We start from the raw sequence: 6501 nt of genomic DNA, 5'->3' as shown, positions 1-6501 counted from the left end.
GTATTTCACCTTGGATATTGGGCATTATAACTAGGTCCACCACTTGTCCAAGCTATGGTTTGATATAGAAAGGGGATTTTCGTTTCAAGGTCTACCACGTGTTCAACCTTGAAAGCCTCGAGGGATACTTGGACATTGGAAAGCATAGTCCTATAGTAGTTGATAGGTGGCAGTGGGTATTACAACTAGGTCCACCGCTTGTCCAACCTATGCTCTAATATAGCAAGGATGCTTTGGTTTCAAGATCCACCATAATTTCCAACCTTGCTTCCATTAATATAGCAAGGAGGATTTGGTCTCAAGGTTCACCACTTGTCTAACCTATGCAAACCTTTTCCATGTTGTAGCATGATTTTTTGTTTGAAGAGTATTTTTCTATAACTATGGATTTAACAATGTAATCTTTTTCACTTACAGGATGGACTTTGAATCTGGGGAGAAAGTACATATGATACTTGACAATGAAATTGTTGGTATTGACTTGTGGTGGTACAAAGATAGGGCACGAAATGTCTCCATACTAGTGGAGGAATGCTTGAAGGATGTGGTCCTACCTTTTCCTACAATGGATACTTCATCTCTCCAAGGCTCATTATGGAGTGTTGTTCGATGGTCAAAGATTCTTTTGCAATCTTTTGTATTAAATGGGAACTTAATTGATCCACAGGAAAGCTACAATGGTGATGAAGAACATGATCATTATGATCCTCTAGTTACAGATGCGATACCTATGACAAGCCCAGAATTTGAAGCAATGATTCGAGAGTCTTGGAGAAATCAGAGGGTCCTTTTAAAAGATGACACAATGATGCAAACCATGAATGAAGGGACCATCTTATATGTATTTCCACATGATTATGTCAACTTTCAGGAACTTGGTCCTGATTGTGTGGGTGTGGGTATTGAAAGAGAAAATGCAAGCATTGATGATGTGGTTGAAGTGGGTAGCATCACTTTGCTAAAGTGGCCCATCAAGCAGACAACAATGTTGAATGGGAGCCCATTACAACGATTTGTTCCTGTTGATGGAATTCATGCTACATATGAGGATGTATCCAATGATGACAATGTTGGAAAAAAACTTGATGGGAGTAATGTTGTCCAGTTGTCAAGGAAGAGACGATACACTTTCATGAACAGGACTCAAAAATCAAAAGCAGCACCAGCTTCGACTGTTTACCTTTCAAACAAATCAATTCAAAGGGTATCATGCATTGATTGTTGTGCACAAAAATGTTTCCAGTTTGCAGATCGTGATATGGTGACAAGGTTACGACAACATTTTTGGGGAGAGTCTAAAAAATCACGCACTAATTATGTTTATGATGTTCTTTCTATATGTTATCAGAAAGATGAGAAGTCACGATACCAATTCAGGCTAAATGGCTCTATTGTTTGTTGTAGAGCATGGTATGAGCTACATGGAATACCAAAGACATCATTTTATCGATACAAGGAGAACATTGAAAATGGTGTGCGCCAATATGTACATGGGAACACATGTACATTGAGAAGGGGACTTCAACATACTAGTTTAGCAAGAGCACTACTAAATGAGTTTGTGGAAAACAACTCTAAGAAGATGCCACAAAGAAGTAGAACACTGCTAGATGGCTCAAGAGAGACTCAATTGGTGATTCCATCAACATACAAACAAGTGGATATTTTATGTGAAATCAACACGACACTTGACCAAATGGGCTATGAGAAGAAGCTATCCCAATCTTCTTTTGGTAGAATTTGGAACAAAGAGTACCCACATGTCACTTTAACAAAGACGAGTGAGTTCTCTAAGTGCAATATTTGTAGCTCAATCAAGGCAAGGTTAGAAGCTAAGCCTTCTCTTGAAGAGAGAGCTCTTCTCTTGAGGGAGAGAGAAGTTCACATGGCACAACAAAAGAGTTGCAGAAGCCTATATTATGCATGGCGCACATATTCAGAAACTCAACCACAAAAATATGTATGCATAATCCATGATAAGATGGATCAAAAGAAAACTGCCATTCCTAGATTACTCATTGTTCCCAAGGGTGTGGATTCAGGATATAATCTGCAGGTGGCATTGATTGGCATGATCACTCATGGACATGGAGAAGGTCATTACGGACACTTTGTCTTGAATGGTTTGTGGCCAGCTGATCCAAATCTTACAATTGGCTCAATTGCTAATTGTTTACATAACCTAGAGAGGATAGATAAGCATCCTCTTGGTGATCTAGTAACAAATGGACTTCCAAGGAGCAATATTTCACTACTACATGCTTTGAACTCAAGGGATGCTTTGGACTACCATAACTTGAGTGATGGAAAAGAGCCCATTGTGCAGTCGTCAGAAATTGCAGAAGAGGAATCGGGGTCAACATTTCGCAGATTGCCAGAGAACTTGTTGCTACAATTGGATAATTGTGTAGGGGAAAACAAAAATCGATACTTATTTGCCTATTTGTCAATGCTTGCTGCAAGGGGTGTTTTCAAAACCATCCAGATGGGATTTTTAATGGTTGGGCATACACATGAGGACATAGACGCCATGTTTAGTAGGTTTTCAGAGAAGCTGAGAGTTACACAAACCTATACTTTGCCACATTTGATGGATACATTACGAAACAGCTCATCTTCATCTCCAGCTCCATTTTTTCTCACAAAGATCCCCGATTTCAAGCAATATTGTGATGGCTATCTTTGTGATGGACAAGACATACTTGTTGGACATTCCAAACCGCTTCAGTTCAGGTTCTTTATGCAAGATGAGACACCAATGATGCAATATAAGGCACATGTAGGTGTATCAAGTTGGAGTGGAAGTATTCGCCTTTGGAAAACAGACACAGAAGGCAAGCCAATGTTACCACATGGAGATCCACCTCTAGTACAAATGGCGGAGTATGTCAAGGCCCACGAAGAAGTCATTTTGGGGCTAAAGAACTATATAAAATTTTGGAAAAATTTAGGGAATGGTTCAAGTATTCCGCGATATTATAGACCCGTGATAGATTATTGGAGTAAGGTAATTGAAGAGATTGGAAAAGCAATCATATCAGAGGGAGTCTTGTATGAAATTTTTTGGCCAAAAACTCAAGAATATTCTCACCTACAAAGCACTACAATGAATTTGCAACAAGGAGCAGAAAGATTCCTAGGCCTTGAAGAGTTGAACTATCATTTTTGTGGGCCTCAACGAGATAGGCCAAGGGAAGAGTTTGACCCTATGTTTGATGTGCACCAACGTGACTTTCTTATGCTTGTTCTGAGTGACACAGAAATCTATCCAGTGTGGCTTGCAATGGCTTTATCTGACATCACCAAACTACAGAAAACTCTTGATTCAATATTGGGCACCTTGCGCGAGAAAAAGTGGGATGACAGATACTCAAGCTTACAGCAATTGTTGGAAGGGTTATTGGGCTGTCAACTATAAGGACCCACAAGTGTGGGAAACTGTAGATGCAATTGTTTGGTCCTGGAGACCCAACAAAGAAGGACCATTTTCTAGAATAAAGATTCCAGAAAGGCATGCTCTAAAAGCCAAAGAAGGCCTCACTCGTGCACATCAACCACACTTGGATCAAAGTTCAGATATGGTATCAAATGTGGAGTAGAATTATGTGGAGCTTCTATTGTGACTATACTAGTCAGTTTGTAAACAAAATCTTTTTTGTATCTTCCTTTGTTTTATGTAATTTATAGTTATTATTCAAATCCATGTGTTGTACATCCTCTTGACTTTTGGTGTTTATCAACACCACAATCCTATGAGATTTTCACTTTATTTACTAACCACACACCTCAATTTTTTCCACTTTAAGTGGAAAATTCCCAAATTACATGAATTTAGTCGATTTGGAGATTCCCATAATGTGAGATTTTTACCAAAATACCTAATATGGTCTTAAGTATATTACAACAATTATCCAAAAATGGCTACATATCCACCAAGAATGTATAATATATAACGTTTCTGGCACTTTCGGATGTACAATCTCATTCATCTCCATTTATAACAAAGTGCTCAAAGACTAGACTCGAAAGTTCATCTTTGGGATTACTGATGGGGTTTGCCTTTGTATACTCCAGGGTATTGGGGGTTAGTGCCCATTTGCAGAGCCATAGAAACAGTGTGCGCGTGAGGTATCAGGGTCTTGTTCTTCATCAAGAGGATCAAAGGTGGGTGGACATATACAGTTGTCCCAGACATTGCGTAGATTTTTATATATGGAGTCATCTACCAGCAATGTCCGAGAGGAGTCGTATTTTGAAAACTTGTTCCAAACATGGTAAAGGGGCTTGAAAGACACAGGCTCACCTGCAAGGTCTCTTGGAGCTCCAGCAATCTCTTCAAAATACGATCACTTTTCACATTGCCAGTTTGAGAAGAGATCCCTAAAGTAATAAGTTCTATGTTCCCATATGTCTGGCCAACATGTACTGAGGATATGCTCAATGTTAGCAGCAATACAAGTGCTCCAAATCATTCCATCTGCTATTTGCCTCAAATCTCAAACAAATTGCTCAACATCTCTACGGTAGTAGATCCACAACTTCTCGTCCACTCTTTTTAGTTTAACTCTGTCGGAAGCTGGACGTAAAGCGTGTTTAAGTTGTCCAGTCTTTGGATTACGTTTGGTTACATCTCGTTTCATGAATAGTCCATCGAGATCAAGGATGATGAGCTTTTTGATCTTGCAGAAATTCGAAACAAGATATCCCCATCCATGGCAGTTTGGAAAAATCTCCTCAATTTCGAGGCAAACTGCTGGTTCCTGGTCTTCCTCTACTTTATCTGGTGTTACATCTGCATCCTGCTCTGCATTTTCCTTAGCTTCTATGTCTTCAACCTTCTCATCTGGTTCGTGAATATCTCTAATCTAGCTAAGTTCTGCCATAGACAAGTACCATGCCTTAAAAACCTCAATCAGACTGACATATTAACCTTTTCAAAATACACTTGAAAAGTATACCTTCCAGGCTCTTGATTTCCATTTCATTAATTTCCTGAACTTCTATGGCAATAGTCCACTTGGCAGGAGATACTGGAGAAAAAATAAGCTCTACTTGAAGATGCTCATGATGATGTCGGAAAGAACAATATGAGTACAATAAATAGACAGTCAATGAACAATATGAGTACAATAAATAGACAATCAATGAGCAATAAACAACTAGTGAACGAAAAATAAAGCCGTCATTTCATTATCATCAAAATGAAGGTACAAAGACAAAATTACAAATAGGCTTCAAAGCACAAAAGGTTAATAGGGGCTACAGAAGTTTTTTGCGGGACTTTGGTTTGGGAGGTTTAAGGTTGGGTGCTTGGAGGTTAGTCTTTTTCCGAGCAGATGAAGGCTCCTTGGATTTTTTACCTCCTGGAGTAGGCTTTGGAGGCTCGGATGCAACCTTAGCTTTTTTCTTTGGTGTGGTGCGCTCTTCAGTGTTGCTCCTCTTTTTCCTACGTTTCCTACGCCCCAAAATTTGTGCACAAACATCTGAAATAAGAAGATCCGAGTCCTCATCAGACAATTTCATTGTTGTATCCTTTTCAATTGGCTTCTCATATGATTTTTTAGAGTCCTCTACGTCCTTGTTCATTATAGGTTCTGGCTTCAGAGGCACCTCGGCTGACTCCTTGCATGCGTCACCTTGAGCTCCCACTACATCTGCTCTTTTTCAGCCCTTTTTTCTGCCTTTTGTTGGCCTGGAGTGTCTTCACCTGCTTGTTTCTGGGATGCATTCTTATCCCCGCACCCACCACACATGCTATCAATATTGGGCTTGCGTGATGACCCAGCTTAGGAGTGTGCTACATAAAAGACAATGTAATAATACTCAATATTAAGTTATGTGAACATTCAAAGAGAAGAATGTTCCACAGAATATTACCAATTCCATCAAAAACAGGAGATCCAAAGATGCCTTCCATTGGATCTTTCTCTGCAATTACATGGAGAAAAGAAACAAAATTGTCAAGAAATGAATCTACAATCAGCTTCATATCATAAGGTATAAAAACATTGATTACTTGTACCAACATGCTCATCCATGTTTGCCTCTCCAGGTGCCAACAGCTTCGAAGCATCTTTTAAAGGTTCCTCACATCCATGAAATAGACACTGGCCAGCAGACTTAGAGGCAGTTATAAAACAAAGTGGGTGATACGGATGTTGACACCGGAGCATGTAGACACCGGTAACAACAGTCTGCATGATAGACATCCCACAAGCAACACAATCACCTAACTGCACACAGCTATTGTCCGATCCCAAATGAACAGGCGGCCTGACAGGAAGGATAGGCATTCTTGACTTGAACAAATTAATAATCGTTTCCACAAATCGAAGATGCCTTGTCGCCACTTCTACTTCCCATAACAAAGTGTCATGCTGACCCTGTAAAAAAATAGCACTGCGTACTTTATAAAATAGTAGAAGTGTTTGTGCATTACTTTCAAGAGTCTTCATCACTTTATGTGGTACCACTTAAGAGTGTTATATAAACACATTTAAG

The sequence above is a fragment of the Adiantum capillus-veneris genome, chromosome 20 (genome assembly GCF_014529385.1).
Source record: "Adiantum capillus-veneris isolate H3 chromosome 20, ASM1452938v2, whole genome shotgun sequence".
Lineage (NCBI taxonomy): Eukaryota > Viridiplantae > Streptophyta > Polypodiopsida > Polypodiales > Pteridaceae > Adiantum > Adiantum capillus-veneris.
The sequence above is the reverse complement of the archived record's forward strand: the minus strand, read 5'-3'. Positions refer to the sequence as shown.